The following is a 16,773-nucleotide window of genomic DNA, read 5'->3' on the forward strand; positions in this document are numbered from 1 at the left end:
GAAAAAGGAATTAGTACATTTTGCCATTGAATTAAAACTTGACACATATAGTTTGCAAAAATAGTAAGCAAATAAATATACTTAAGGGCATAAAACCTGAAGCCCATCGAAGATGAAAAGATGGATCAATTAAATCTTCCTTCTACCATGATCATGAACAGTTAAAAAAATTATATCTCAGTTGCAACATCTGTGCTACTATTTATGCAACAAAACCTTTCAATGAATTTAAAAAAAATGCATGAAAGTAGCGATTATACATAAATAAAACAGGAAAAACGTTTATTTTCCTGCAGAGGGAAGTCTGCTACTATGACGAGAGGAGAAAAAGATACATTACGTTGATTGTCACGTGGAAGGAGATTCTCCAATCAAAGGAGTTTCGACCGGGTGGTCGACTTTTTTTTTTTTTTTTTTCTTTTCTTTTTTAATGTGTTCTTTGCAGCACGTACTTGTTTCTATTCGGTTTGTAGCGCGCGTTGACTTCCAAAGCACGTGGTTTGAAGTTTTAGTTGTGAGCCAGACAGCATAGCGGTAAGACGTTTTCCCTACCGCTCAGTTTCTTTTTACTGTTTTTATTTTTGGTTTGAATGACATGTCTGACACAATACTTCGATACGCATCGAAAAGCTTGTAATGCGCAATTTTCTGTGTTTTCAGCTGGTGACTTTGTGGAATTTTGAAAAAATAATGATGTGACGAAGAATTTTTATATGGAAAAATTACCGGATGCAAACTCCGCATTAAATTGTTTTTCATCCAAAACGCACTGAATTGATTCTACGGAATTATACGTGTAAATGGTTAATATTTTCAAGTGAGTGCACAATTCTTTGTGGCTAATGAGTGAAGTATAATATATGATGTTCTAAAAAACTTTAATTTTTCATTATCACAAAATCTGGATTTATTGTTCTTTTCATTTGCAAAGAAAGGAATATTAATATATAAAAACTAAAAAGGCTGAACTGTAATGTGATTTATAAGTTGTAATTCAAGGGGAGTCAAGTTATGTTATGTCCTCAACATATTTATAAATGATATGCAGTTATTCACGGGAAATAAAAAGAATTGTTTTTACCATCTGTTAACTGAATGAGAAAATATTACCGTAATAACGCCCAGGAAATAAAGATACCTTGGACGTCATCTTAGTTTTATATACATCCTTACATAAATCCTGTTTACTTTGATTCTACGTAAGAGTGGTCTTCCAACGGATATTACACGTGATATCTAAGCTCGGAGGATTAACCGTATCAAACCTGTGGGTTTACCAGCTGTTTTTGCTGCAGTTTTTCTTGCTTTCATTGCTGAAACCTGAGGGTAAGTAGGTGGTTTTATTATCAGTATATTTTTGTTGTACAGAGTATACGCCACGATATTTCAATTTTTTTTTCGTGTGTGTGCAGCAATTTTAAATACTAAATATCTTTATTTTGTTATCAACGTAATACAGTTAAAATGAATGTGAGTACTAAATTTTATAGTACACCGTTAATTTGAGGACATTAAATGGCTTGCAAATAATTGAATAAAATATATATTTGCTATATTATTTTCAGAATCTATGAATGGCATTACTAGAAGCGTATTTGTCTACCAAATGTTAATTTCAGATTTAATAATAATAATAATAATAATTAATTCTTACTTTTATTTATGCTACTGAGGCTTATTATATCACTTCGTATCACCGTTATCCTACAAATTTCTAGTTTGGCGTCAGTTAAATCTATGGATCAAAAGATTCTATAATCTCAATTGCCTTGTAGGGTTTTACTTGATCTGGTAATGTTAATTAACCCAACAACTCTAACAGACGTGAAGCCAATTATAGCTGTGTCTGAAATAATTTTAAATTCGAGAAGGTTTAAGTAACCTTTTTTATTTAAACAGAATTTAGAATACAACGGCACTGTCTTGTGGAAGAATATCAACCACAGCTCGCTCTCTAATTACTAATTAAATATGACTCTAAGGTCTAAGTCATCAAAATTGAAGTTTCGGCAGCGATAGAACGCAAAGCTGAATAATTACAACTATCAGAGCTCACAGAAAACTAATATGTAGTGTGCACACGAAGCCAGAATACTTTTGTCTTAAGATCCAATCCTCAATTTAAATACTGGCTTTCATTCTGATGAGAAATAGTACGGAAAGGAGAAGTTATAGTAAAGACCTAAATCATAATAATTGGTTAATTTAAATAATAACCTTACATCCTTCTTGGTTGAAACTACTGCAGAGTCTTCTTTTAAAACCGAATTTACCAAGCAGTACGAGTAATTTATATCACATTACATGAAAATTCCTGAAAAGTTTCTTACCTGGAAATCCAGATAAAATATGCTTTATTTCAACCGCAGTGTAATTTTAAAGCATTAGAAATAAATTTCTTTTAAAATCAAATCAAAATTAAAAATGGTGAATATTTAAATTTAAAAACTGCACGCAAACGTTAAATTAGAAAATTAATTAATTCATATACAATGAAACCGCTTTTGGCACCCTCCTCCCAAAGAAAGGCATTTGTCATGAGAAAGAAGGCATTGCACAGAAGACCAATATCATGTAGAACCAAAGTGTCTTCAGCTATATTAAATCTGTACCATTTCGAGAGCCATTCATATTTTTTTGGTTCATCTCGCATAACAATAATCAAATCTGTGTGCTTGTGAGAGGATCTCTGACATATAGTCTTCGATGACAAAAATGATAAATGCGTTTATTTTTCGTCTGAATTCCAATCATATTCTTACTCAGTAATTTTTAAAACCCTAAAATTTGGGAAACATCAGCAACAGCAGGTGGACCTCAGTATGAAACACTTTTCATCAGGACTTTTTTAAAAGCACATACTAAAGGCAAGGCATCAAAATCTGGAGGTGATATAACACTGACCTACAGATTTTCTCCGTAATTTTTATTATACGTTTGATTGCTAAAAAAATCCTCTTTTGCTTACCTAATGTATTTAAAAAGGCTTTATTTTTTACAAATGCGGGAAATGTAATAATTATGCATTTAAGATTAAATATTTATTTAAATTTATGTGTTAGGTAGACGATGTCATAAGCTTAAATGAAAAAGCTACATGAAGTTTTCGCAGTTTCTTTCCATGTTAAATTTTTCTGTTCCATTTAGTATCATTATTAATAAATAAACAAACAGTTGTGAAAACAAATTTCACCCTATTAGACGCCAGACCTGGAAGACGCGATAACCGGCAACTGCACTTGAATACAAATACCTTTTTTTTAACGAAGAATTTGTTTTCTTTCGAGATGTGATTTCTGAGGAGTACATTTCACTTGCGATATAGGTTAGGGTGGAGATTAAATCGAAGATATCATCTTTATAAGCAGATAATGCATATTCAGAAGCTTAGGAGGTTCCCTAAATGAAAGCAAAAAAACCGCGTTATGTATGGTCATCGAAAGGCAGTGGCTCCATTTAAGTATCTGTTCCTTCATCAAAAAATAAATAAAAATAAATAAAATAGAAAATAAAACTGCTAGTCAATCCTTACTTACTGTCTGCGTAACATGCATCGTATTTGATTGACCTTATTTATTGTTCATAGATTTTACGACTCCATGTAATCGTGTATGTATCTCTTCATTTAAATGTCTAACAAATATTACGCGCAAATATTCCTGTGCCTTCACTGAAGAAATCTAAAGATTTTCTGAAAATGTGCTTTCTTTTCTATTTTAAAAATAAATGGCCATGATAAATCTTTAATAATAAAGAGATATTTTATTTTTTATTTTTGTGTTTAAAGAGGATTTAATTTCATTATATTTGGTTTCACACTAGACATCCAAAAATGAAATTCTACGGGTTTCCAGTAAACTAACGTTTTGAAACTAATTAGGAGGTATCAAGAAAAAAGTATGAAATCCATTATACCATTATTTTATAGTATTCCTTTAAATTATTCGTAATTATGTGTTACTGTGGTATGATACTATCAAAAGAAATCATAGAATGCATATTGACTTCCTACCAGATAAATCATTAGTTTGGAGTACCTATACCTATTTATCTATCTACGTACTCAAACAATATCCTCAAAAATGAAAGATTAAATTAAGAACATTTTATAATATAACTTAAATCTAAATAAAAGCATTCGGATTTCGTTTAAGTTCTCAGACACAATAATGTTTTGAGTTTACACTGTTACATTGAGTTTACACTGCACAATTAATGAAAAATAAACACAAACTGTTGTCAAAAACAACTAAGGAAAGGAAATATATGGAGCTATGACTACTCAAGTTTAGTTTTGATTAAATGCTTAGCACTTTTTCATTCCTCCAATTAGGTTGTTAGGCTTTTCATTCAACACAAAAGACCATGCGTGCGTCAACCAGTGTCGCGTAGAAGTTAATTTCAAGATCTCAGAGTCAAGGAGAAAATCTCTACTCATTCATGAATCTATTACAGAACTTATAGGTTATATGAAGACATGAAGATATTTCTGTAAAAAATACGATATTCTTATCATCTAAATATCTTTTCCTATAAAGCTGGTTTGGTTGTCTTATTCCTTTCACTTTCTAGCTCAGAACGTTGTGTGGTGTAAATCAAGAACATTTAACAAAAGTGTACCTAGACACAACGGTGAGCAGTACTAAGCAACGCAAATATCTGCTTTGTTCCAGTATCAAATTTATCTACGTTATATAAAATGAGTGAAAGAGAAGCAGATGTTATTTCGGCAAAGCATGTTTGCAAATGATGTTTTTTCTTCTAACATAAGAAATAGATATCCATATCCTTGGTTGACAGTTAGCTGAGACAAAATTGCATTTCTACTTCTGTGACTTGAAAGATAAAGAAACCGTCTTCATAAAGAATTGAAATCTATGGCCAGCATGGGATTTGTTTTCTTAAAAGCATAGATTTCCTAGAATTAACATCGTAATATGTGAATAATGTTGACATTAGATTCTTGCACTTTCATTCTATGAAAGATTCATTACAAACCATGCTTGCCATCTCAGAAAGTGGTTAAGTGGTTAAATTCAAGGAACACTGATTATTTGTTCCGAAATTGACTGTCGAAATAAAATGATTTGACTTCACATGCATTGAGGTCCCCCCTTGAATAATATTAACGCGAATCAGTTTAATCCCAAAAAGATTGCACAAAATCATCCTTCAGATATGATATCTTGTCTAATAAGCTTTACATTAGACAAATAACACTGAGTGATTTTCTATAATTAATAATTAAATTAGAAATCTAATTGTCTAAAGCATTACATGCAGTACAGCGGGTCTAAGGATTGGACATCCATTTTAAGTCCACTACATTAATGTAAGTGTATTTTCCTTGAACAAAATATACTAAAGTACTCATTATTTATAAGGAACAAGTGATAGCTATTATTTGTTTTTAGCTTTTATTTGTGTATAAGTAACGAGTGATCCCTTTTATTTGTATTTTAGCTCCTTGATATGCTGTATCCCTCCTATAAACTTAGTTATAAATTTCAAATGTTTACGAATTTCTGTAACTTCCTAACTTCAGAAAGTTACGTGCGCAACATACCAGAAGTTGGATTCTTAAACTATTATGATTTCATTACACACACACACACACAAAAAAAAAAAAAAAAAAAAAAAAAAGAAAGAAAGAAAAATCTGAAATTTTTCAGATTTTAAATTACGTCCAAAGGGGCGTTTTTTTAACGTTTTGAGTGTTACCTTTATTTATTAAATATCATGTTCTTTGCACTTAAACCATAAAATTCAGTTCAAGAGCAATATCGCAAAATAATGTTAAATTAAGCATATCTTTAGAATTTCCGATATACACAGTCTCGCGAGCTGGAGATAAAAGTATTTTTTTTCTATATAACGTTGCCATTTCTCGCTTTTAAAGCATTGAGTTTGTAAATCAAAAATTCGTTAAAGTTTTACAAAATATAAAATCTATAATAAAACAAATTCCAAATTTGGGATTTCAGATGCCCATATTCGCAGTAGGATTTCGTCATTCAAAATTCGATGGCTCTATGTACCATTCTTTTATCACAATGCGAGAAATAGACAATCATTTATGCAGATTTTTCATTATTTAATTTCTTCAAATATAATGCAGGACTCTAACATTTTGTGGCAACAGTTTGAAAAGTGAACCGACGTTTATGAGTCCGACGCAAAATGCCACAACGAAAGCAATAGTCCTTCGGGACTGAAATCCCTTTGGACTAAAAAAATCTCAAAGCTTCTAACGGGATCAAATGTTGTTTGTATTTGTCTTTTCTTTCCATAGGTATCAAACATAACTCTCTTAAAAAAATTAAACATTTTTAGTAGTGAAATTTAAGTAGTTTAAAAGAAAACCTTCATCTAGTTATGGATAATACAAATAAGTATTATACCTGCATAAAGGACATACGACGCATTCGATGATTTAGGTATTACACAGATAAACTGAATTTATGTTATTCGATATTCAATGAAAATCATATAATATGAGTGAAGGGAAACATATTTGGAAATAATAGCCGTGAACAAATATTACTACTACATAAGACCTCTAAATAAAGAAAATCGAAACTTAAAAAAAGTCCATGACCTGCAGAACAACAACGCACATAACAGTCTCTTTTCATTTGCACTAACGTACCTGAAAAAGAAGTAAAAACAGTGTTCGCCAAAATCCTTCAGGGGAATATTAAGTCTCGAATTGAGGACAAACACGGGTATAAAAGAAACCTACTACACTCACTTATAGCCATTTACTGAATGGTTTCTGTTATTATGCTCCTGATTAATATTTAAATTGCAGTATGCGTAAAATTTATTAGTACTAAAAATTGGTTATTAATAAAGGAAATATTTGAGGGCAATTATTTTAATACAAGAACTGTTTTGGTTTTCAGCAGATATTAAATATCAGTACTTCAAACTTGTTTCATATTTATTAACTCAAAAGGGACGTCAGTCCTAAATGAGATAATAATTTGGAAACGGCATTTTGTGTTGAATCACTATAAACGGTGCATCACTTTTCAAATTGTTGCCCTGTATTATACTTTAAGAAATTAAATAATGAAGAATCTGCATGAATGTATGCATGTTTCTCGCATTGTGAAAAAACGACGATACCTAGAGCCATCAAAATTTGAATAACGTAGTCCTTCACCAGAATATGGGCACCTGGAAGACCGAATTTTGAATTTCGAATTTCTTTTTTTATCTTTTCCAGATTTTGTAAAACTTTAACGAATTTCGGAATAACAAAATTAACGATTTCAATGCAAGCAGTGGCAACATAGTAGAGGAAATAAAAACATTTTTATCTCCAGCGCGCGAGACTGTCTATCGGAAATTCTAAAGATACGCTGATATGGTGAACTCAGAAAAGATTGGAAAAAAAAAGCAGAAAAATTTATGCCGGCACTTAACACTGCGTTGAGAATTCCAAACGCATACTACTATGTTGCCATTTTGCTTGTGAATTGTATACGGCGTAAGTGCGAAGAAAATTATGCTTAATAATAAAGCTAAAAAGGCCAAAAAAAAGGGGAGTTAGAGTATAACAGCAGAGTGCGAAGTCAGCGAAAGCGTAAAAAAAAATTACAAACCTTTTGGGCGACCATTAAAATCTGAAGTCTTTTTATTTACGAGTATTATAGTTTACAGCAGGGGTTCTCAACCGGTGATACGAGTACCACTGGTGGTACGCAAGAGAAAAATAGGTGGTACGCAAAGAAACAAAGTATTTTTAACTATTAAATTCAAAAATCAAAACCCCAACATCCTGACCTTTTTTCTTTAACACTTGTAAATTTATGTGAGCTTTATTCGAGAGTGGTGGTGGTGGGAGTAGTACTTTGTAGTGGTGGTACAAAAGGTTTGAATTTTTGTTTAGATGGGTACGCGTTAGTCTAAAGGAGAAGAACCGCTGGTTTACACTTTTAAGAGATTGCACTATTGATGATACACAAGTGTCATCTAATGACAATGATGAAAAAATATTACATTTAGTGATTGAATAAAAGGTTACTTATGCTAATAAGTAGGGATTGCCACAAGAAGATTATATTGTGTGATTTAAGGTTCTGTATGTTATGTTACGTTGGTTTTCATTTGGTACGCATTTTAACTTATGAAACTTTTATATCTTTAATTTTCCAAACTTCGGATAACTGATATCACGGCTAATGAAACAATGATTACGATAACAATAACTGTATAAAAGTTGTACCAGTATTAAATTTGCTGTTTACCATAAATTGGATAAGAAAGCCTAAATTTTACTATAATGCTTTCGCTCACGTTGCTTTAAATTTAATTTTTTAATTCATTATATTTGTTGCAGCGCGTTGTTTTTGCTGTATACACTTTGTATCTTAAGTTTTTGTCTGAACGTTCTTGGAATTTTTGTTTGCTAATTTAATAAATAATAATTTAGTCTCTTTGGTTTAGTGACAATTAAAAAATCTAGGAAATGCACGTCCATTTCCCATATTTATACGATAGAAAAGAATATATTTTCATAATTAAAATTAATTTCACACACATGTTTGCATTACTGGTTTCTTATACTTAAGAGCATTCGCTTTTAGTAAAATACTTTATTACGAGGATTATTTTCAATTATATTTACATTCAAGATGAAATCCTTTTAATTTTAATCTGCCACGGCAGTTTGCTCCTGGTTTCGGTAGCGGTTCCTTCACGCGAAAGAACGCTCCTCTGTTCGAATCTCGAACCAGCATTTCGTATGAGTTACTGACTAAAAGTAAAATTCTTGGAGGAAAAGCTTCCCCTCGAGTGAAACTGCACTTCGCTTTGATATATTCTGCCAAGCTTATTAAATTAGGATTATACTCAAATGCGTAGGAAAATCGCTCCAGTTTTAATCTTCAAGAGCTGTAGTAAATGAGAAGTTACTAGATTTCTTAATACAGTTATAAAATAACCTCTCAAACGGAGGATGTCATAATTCACGTTAAAGGCCATACTGCAATTACTACAGCAGATGCAATAATATAACATAATGACGGTCTCAAATAAAACGCAGATTAAATTACGAATGTTCAAGATAGGCGATCGTATTATAAATTTATAACAGCAAACTGATTTTGTGTTGTCCACTGATGCGCTAGATGATGATATATGAATACAGTAAAGATCATCTTTCCCAAATTACATATGTGATGTCTCGCGAACCCAAATTATATGCGGGTAAAGTATCAGTCTTTGAATATAACATGGGATCGCGCACTTAATGTTCTCTCCAATTAAATGATGAATCAGGCGATTGATTTTACCATTAAATCCCGATGCATCATTTCATTACAAAAGACATTAGAGTATTTAGGACATGCAGGCAGCTAACACATGTGATGATTGATATATGATGCCTATGCCGTTACAATACTGTACCCGTACATAATATCCGAAGATGTTATACACACTCTGAGGTGGTTTGGGGAGAGTAAAATATGAAAATCCAACTGTGCCTTCTTTGTGATGGATGGATTAAGCAGTTACACTACAAGAGCAATCGCAGGAATATGAAATAATTCTTCCCACACAATGGACGATTAGGTATAGCCAAGTTACTCTGTATACGAAATCCGGGTGGTGATGAGTTATCACTCATCTATTTTTATTTCGGGCACCAATGTAGAGATTATTAGATTGTGAGCAAGAAACATGAAAACTTAATTGTGCCTTCACTCGTATTCAAGCCTATACCCATTCGGTATTATGTTACTTAATAATACGCAGGCACCTAGTGGTTGTACTGACCCTTTCGTCACTTAAGATTTTGATGTCTGTATTCGTCGAGATTAAACGATTATAGCGACCTGAAAGACTTAACTATCATTCGCAGCAGTCGTTAAAATGGTTACGATGCAAACCAGAAGGGTAAAAAGACTTTAAAGAGACCATTCTAAAATAACAGGTTATAACTGGAAGTGTTTTACATCGTAATAGCACGTACGGAATATTCTGATAATTCCTCACAAAATAGCAAGCTATATTATTTTCAATACCCGTGACATATGAGGAATATCTCTTTGCTACATCTGTTTATTATACATATCCTTACTGTTCCTTTTCTAATCCCGGTGCACGCATCCTTTCTGCTTTTTCCACGAAATATACGTAAGTATTTCCTTCCTAATTTACATATGAATACCACGGAGGGAAATGTATCTATCCGAACTATACCTGCGGGAAATAGTTCCAAGTTTAGACTTCACGATAAATGCCTTCGGATATTGTAGAATGAAACATCTTCAAATGTGCGTGATTTTCTAACCCGCTTAGGGAAATTAGTAAAAGAATGGGTTATTGAACAGAGCCGCTTTTCCCCGAAGCAAGCGTGGAGGTGAAGTTTCTGATGAGTAATGAGTAAGAGGAAGGTAAGGAAGAGGACCTTGGACTGAAGTTTGAAAAACTTAAGATAATAATTTATTATTATGCCCTCTGGCAACTAAAGCACGTGTTTTTCCGGTGAACATTATAACATCCAAAGTGAGTTAATAATGCAAGGCCAAGGGCTCTTATCTAGGACACTCTTAAATATTCCATCCAAATGCATTGTTTTTCCGCGTCAGTATAAATCATATGCAATTAATGTGTTTACTTTCACATTTGGGTTAACGTGTTGCAGTAGATTAAGGCAATATCGCACAGGAAATTCAAATGCATAAATAAGAAAATGAAAATGCACTAAATATTATATTATTTTTGATGCGATATAAAAGATGCAAACGAGATTTATAGACTTTAAGTGGCTTTTAGGATTTATTTATGGTATTTTTATTTTTTAATTATTGATTTCTTTCCTAATTAAATGAAATTTATTTGGAGGAAAAAAGAAACCTGACTAAATTTCGCATATGTTTTAAAACAGAATAAGATTGTTTATTTTGTTAGTTAACCATTTTTAGAAACAGCTGAGCGTTTATTATGCTCCAGAATTTTTAGGATAACTTCTAAAAATATTTTTTACTTCCTTCTGATTCAGTTTATAATTTTAAAAATCTGAAATATTTTTTTCAAATAAGCACATAATTAAGACACAATAACACGCCGAATAAATACTAATTCAGAAGTCAAACAACAAAAATCAGCGTTATATTTACAACAAAATTTTCACAGGACTAGTTTCGATGGTTTTACCGAACCACCATCCTCAGCTTCAAAACCGCAAATGAACAAGATAGGAAATAATGATTAGATAAGATAAGAAAGCCTGGACAAGAATAAGCAAGTGGCGCTATCTGTTGGTGAAACCAGAACTAAAACATAATTTCTTTAAAGGCCGAAGGCAAATTTGGATTGGAATTAGGATCGTTAACCAGAACAGAAAGATTTTTATGAACGTGAAAAGCCTCTAGAAAATCCAGTTCTCCAATGGAAGATGTTTTTTGAATAATTTTGGCAGCAGAAAAATTGAAAGTGTGATTTTCGGACCAACAATGTTGAGCAACAGAAGACTTCTGTGTTTCCTTTTTCCTAACATATGCCTCATATTCCTTGACGCGAAATTTTAAGGCTCTCTTAGTTTGGCCAATGTAAATTAAACCACACTGGCAAGGAATCCTATAAATACCCCAGGAATTCATATCCGGAATGGGATCCTTGAGTATGGAACTGGGAATTTTATTGATGGGAGAATAAACAACCCGAAAGTTAAATTTCTGCAAAATATGTGCAACTTTATAGCTAATTGATGGAAAGAAGGGAATGACAACAGAATTTTGATAATCTCCTAAAACAAGAGTGTGGCTTTTAGTGTGTTGAGATGAGAATTTTTTAACTGCTTGATTAATAATGTTGGGTGAAAAGCCCCTGTCAATAGCTATTGCTTTTAAATAATTTAGTTCTTCATCAAGGGCTAGTTTGGAGGAGCAAACTTGAAGAGCACGGAAAACATAGGAATAAAATGAAGCTAACTTTTGTTTAGTCGGATGACATGATTTAAAGTGTGGTGGAAGGCAAACCGATGAAGGTTTTCAGTAAACCGTAGTACTGAAGTTGGATGTGTTACGTGTGACCAGAATGTCGAGAAACGGAAGAGAATTGCGTGTCATCCGACTAAACAAAAGTTAGCTTCATTTTATTCCTATGTTTTCCGTGCTCTTCAAGTTTGCTCCTCCAAACTAGCCCTTGATAAAGAACTAAATTATTTAAAAGCAATAGCTATTGACAGGGGCTTTTCACCCAACATTATTAATCAAGCAGTTAAAAAATTCTCATCTCAACACACTAAAAGCCACACTCTTGTTTTAGGAGATTATCAAAATTCTGTTGTCATTCCCTTCTTTCCATCAATTAGCTATAAAGTTGCACATATTTTGCAGAAATTTAACTTTCGGGTTGTTTATTCTCCCATCAATAAAATTCCCAGTTCCATACTCAAGGATCCCATTCCGGATATGAATTCCTGGGGTATTTATAGGATTCCTTGCCAGTGTGGTTTAATTTACATTGGCCAAACTAAGAGAGCCTTAAAATTTCGCGTCAAGGAATATGAGGCATATGTTAGGAAAAAGGAAACACAGAAGTCTTCTGTTGCTCAACATTGTTGGTCCGAAAATCACACTTTCAATTTTTCTACTGCCAAAATTATTCAAAAAACATCTTCCATTGGAGAACTGGATTTTCTAGAGGCTTTTCACGTTCATAAAAATCTTTCTGTTCTGGTTAACGATCCTAATTCCAATCCAAATTTGCCTTCGGCCTTTAAAGAAATTATGTTTTAGTTCTGGTTTCACCAACAGATAGCGCCACTTGCTTATTCTTGTCCAGGCTTTCTTATCTTATCTAATCATTATTTCCTATCTTGTTCATTTGCCGTTTTGCAGCTGAGGATGGTGGTTCGGTAAAACCATCGAAACTAGTCCTGTGAAAATTTTGTGTAAATATAACGCTGATTTTTGTTGTTTGACTTCTGAACTAAGCACATAATTTTTAAATTTTCTTAGTATTTAGTGATAAATATTTATAATTGTGTGTCTGCACACAGAATAAATACTGTTAATTATCTTATTTCTTAAAATACTGGAATTTTCTGCCATTTAAATATGCAAAAATGCTTACAAGAATATTATGCCTTGAATGTTAAATATTGATCTATTTTTAGAAACCATGCGCTGCTAGGTATGCTATATAGGTTAAATGATTAAGAACTAAATTTTAATAATTTATGTGAAAAATTTTTATTTTTAATGCTTATAATAAAAGAAAAATTAAATTAAATTCCTTAATCAAGAAACATTTTTGATGGAGATATAGTTTATCCTGACAGAAAGCAATACTGTATGAGGCCTGTAATCTGGATTGAAGTATTTTGTGTCCTTACAAACTGTTTCCAGTGGCTTAATTGGTTTTGGAAGTAATAATTGATCACTTGTTCTTCTCCATAGAACATTCCAACCATGCTTAATTGCGGTCGTGGCTGGGAAAAAATCGGCCAGTTCATTTAATTGATTCACTCATCGAACAGGAAATTGTCTAAGCTTACAGTAGCTTACATTTATCTATGAGAAGTAATTCATTTTTGATTATTGCAGCTTAAATGGTCGAAGAAAGAGTGCGAGCTCTTAATCCATATGCCCTTAAATAGTTAGTATTTCATTGCTGATAAATACGAGTTGGTGTGACAATAGCAAAGTTATCTTCTCACACAACCACTCCAACTCCTTTCAATTCAAACACGGTGTCGTACAAATAAGAGGGTAGTTTCGAGCATCTCGCTCATTACAAATGATAAGTGCTTGTTGTTATGATGCGTAGTAAATTATGACTCGTCTGAGAACACAGCATTGCTTCCTTCATTTATTCCTTTCCCTAGTTCACATACTCTTTGGGTTGATAGTCTGCGGCCATCACGATGTTGAACTGATGAAGAACCATCATAGGTCTGCGAGCAAGCAAGAAAAGTGCGTGAAGTAGGCTTCAAATAATCTGAATTGAAACATTTTTACCAATAGTCTTACGAAATATGCATTGCAGAAAATTAGTTTTCTTATTTCGCTTTTGGCTGGTCATCAAAGATTAAGGCTATTTTTATTTCGTGATGCCCTGTCTTCACATTATACGGGTACTCCACAAAAGCTTATTCTCTAATTTCGAAATCAGGCTTTGAGACACTCCATTAGCTTTACTTAATTCTGCTTGATATCCATCTTCTCTGCTGGAATTCGATCCCTTAATTCCCCTTCTTTCCCTTAAATCTGCTTGACTTACATCTTCTCTGCTTGAATTCGATCCCAGAGCTGTTCAGGAAAATTCTGCTTGAATTCGACCCCTGAGCAGTTTAGAAAAATTACACTTGACTTAATCGTGCTTGAATTCCATCTTTTCTGCTTGAATTCGATCCCTTAATTCTCTTCTTTCCCTTAATTCTGCTTAATTTACATCCTCTCTGCTTCAATTCGATTCCTGAGCCGTTAAGGAAAATACTCTGCTTAACTTTCCATCTTCTCTAATCGAATTGGATCCCTTAATTCCGTTCATCCCTTTAATTCTGTTTGACTTCCATCTTCTCTACTTGAATTCGATTTCCTTCTGATTCGTTCAGGAAAATAGCCCTCAGTAAATATAGTAAACTTCGTTATTCAAATATTACTTCCATTAATATAAAATATTCAAAGCAGGTCAATTAACGTTTCCTTTACTAAATAATCACATTGTTCATGACACCTTTTATTTGTTGACGAGAACACGTCACTTCTAAAGGCCACAAGAAGAGTTTGCATATTTTTAGAAAATTTCAAGTGTGCAAAACTTTCATTATAGTCCTTTTCCTTAAATTCACTTTGTCAAGCAAAGTAGTTCATACACATCTAATACCAAAATCACAATATACACTCATTTTTAGAAGTAACAGTGTGCTGAAACTCAAGTAACATGAAAGAGACGAAACGAGAGAAAAGCAACTAAAATTAGTTTTCACAAAAAAGTTCAAAATAAACCAAAATTTGTCATTATTAAGGAAATCTAAAATACAGAGAAATCTCGCATGGGTGTGCAGCTTCTTATAGGCTATAACTCCTGAAAATGACTAGTATTTCTGTAAAATCAAATTAAAATCATTATTAAACATCGCCATTAGTTACATTCTTTAAAGTGGACATTTTGAAGTGCATAAAAACATGGCTCAGTGTTATGCAGTATAATATACTACTGATAATAATAATCTTGCAAGATTATAACGCTTTCCAGCTAGACGCACAATTTCAGAAGCTCTGCTGTAGAACTATCGCATGGCTATAATATTCATCCTAATTATATTTGCTCAATGGTTGAATGATGAAATTAATAAAAATTCCAAAATGCTAATATATATCAAATTACAGCTACATTCCACATCCTTGGCTTAAGAAATGACTATTATTGTAATTACTCGGTTAATCATCCGCAGCATGCAGGATGCAGCAAAGAAAGAATATTAAAAATAATGTATGCCAAAAAAAAAAAGCACACCGTTTCCATCCAAATGAGCATCATCAGAACGTTAACTCATCTATGACGTCTGATAAATAACACATCCCGTTTCACACAGCAGCAGAAGAAAAGAACCTTGACCAACAGAATTATTCATGAAAAATCCCTTTTCAAGGAAATAAATAATATCACTTCCATATACGCTTTAGTTATGAATGTATTGGAAAATTCTAATTCAGAGAATTTTCCGTCTGTTCCATTGGCATACATGTTATCGCTCTGAAGATTTTGGTGCAATATTTCATGACTTGTTGCACTTATTTGAATTCTGAGAGTTAAATCACGCACCGTGTACGGTAGAATTCTAATCTTCGCTCGGAAAGGTGAACTAAAATAGTCATGAGCATTATAAAATGATTCTTTCCTTTTAAATTGTTTTTATGTGCATTCTTGAGGAAGTTTAAGGCTATTTTTATGTTATAGTCTCAGAATGGAAGCGAAATAGTAAAATTATAACCTTTAAAACATCGTTAATGAAACACGTCAATCTTAGTACCTTTGTGATTTTCATCGTGTCCTGTTCATGCAGTGGCATACCTAGAAAATAATATTATTATGGAATTAAAAAGGGGTATTTATTTTCTATATATGCATGCAAATTTTTATATGTCATACACACATACATAAATGCAATAACATAGCGAAAATTGCATACTATTTATTCCTTAGCTTTCTGTTAAAGAATGCAAAAGTAGTGCAATATCAAAATGCTAAAAGGCAATTAAACACACTCATACACGCATACACAAAATTCTAAATTTATGGCAAAATCATATCATTTTAATATCATTAACATAAATTTTTTTATTATATCTAAATTTTATTTTTTCATGGCAAACTTGCCGTGAACATCGGCGTAAATAAGAGGATATAGAATAGGAAAAGACATGAAAAATGATAAAATTGTATTAATTACGGTTAAATGTTCACGAGACTACAAACAAGACATTTTCGGCCTCCTGTCGAGATAGTCGCTTTAGAGAACATCAATATAGATTTTCAGAACCGATGCATAATTGTTTTATCAAACGTATTGGTTACTTTCCGAAGAGCTTCCCTGCATTCGCTGTATATAAAAGTGTTTCACTGTATATAAAAGAGAGAGTACATTTCTATATATTACAGATCTATACAAAGAAATCTGTCGAAAAAATGCCTGAAATGTTTCAGACTTTAACGGCCCTCGAAAAGGGTTTGTAAAGGTTTCTTACAACCAGAAAGGACAATATCAAAATGTCGTCAGATTTGGTGACAAAAATTAGCCGCCAAAAC

General features: G+C 32.5%; 1 protein-coding gene across 1 annotated transcript in view; it reads left to right on the top strand.

Moving 5' to 3' along the window:
* The first annotated feature begins 464 nt into the window (after positions 1–464).
* LOC118198298 (ras association domain-containing protein 10-like) overlaps positions 465–16,773 on the top strand; it is a 171,348-nt gene continuing 155,039 nt past the window's right edge. Inside the window, exon 1 of the mRNA XM_035369939.2 lies at positions 465–1,326. The gene's annotated coding sequence lies outside the window, so the exon portion shown is untranslated. The remainder of the gene's footprint in view (positions 1,327–16,773) is intronic.

Source organism: Stegodyphus dumicola, chromosome 5, assembly GCF_044657685.1.
Source record: "Stegodyphus dumicola isolate Sdum_Otavi_A_Nest chromosome 5, ASM4465768v1".
In the NCBI taxonomy this organism is placed as follows: Eukaryota; Metazoa; Arthropoda; class Arachnida; order Araneae; family Eresidae; genus Stegodyphus; species Stegodyphus dumicola.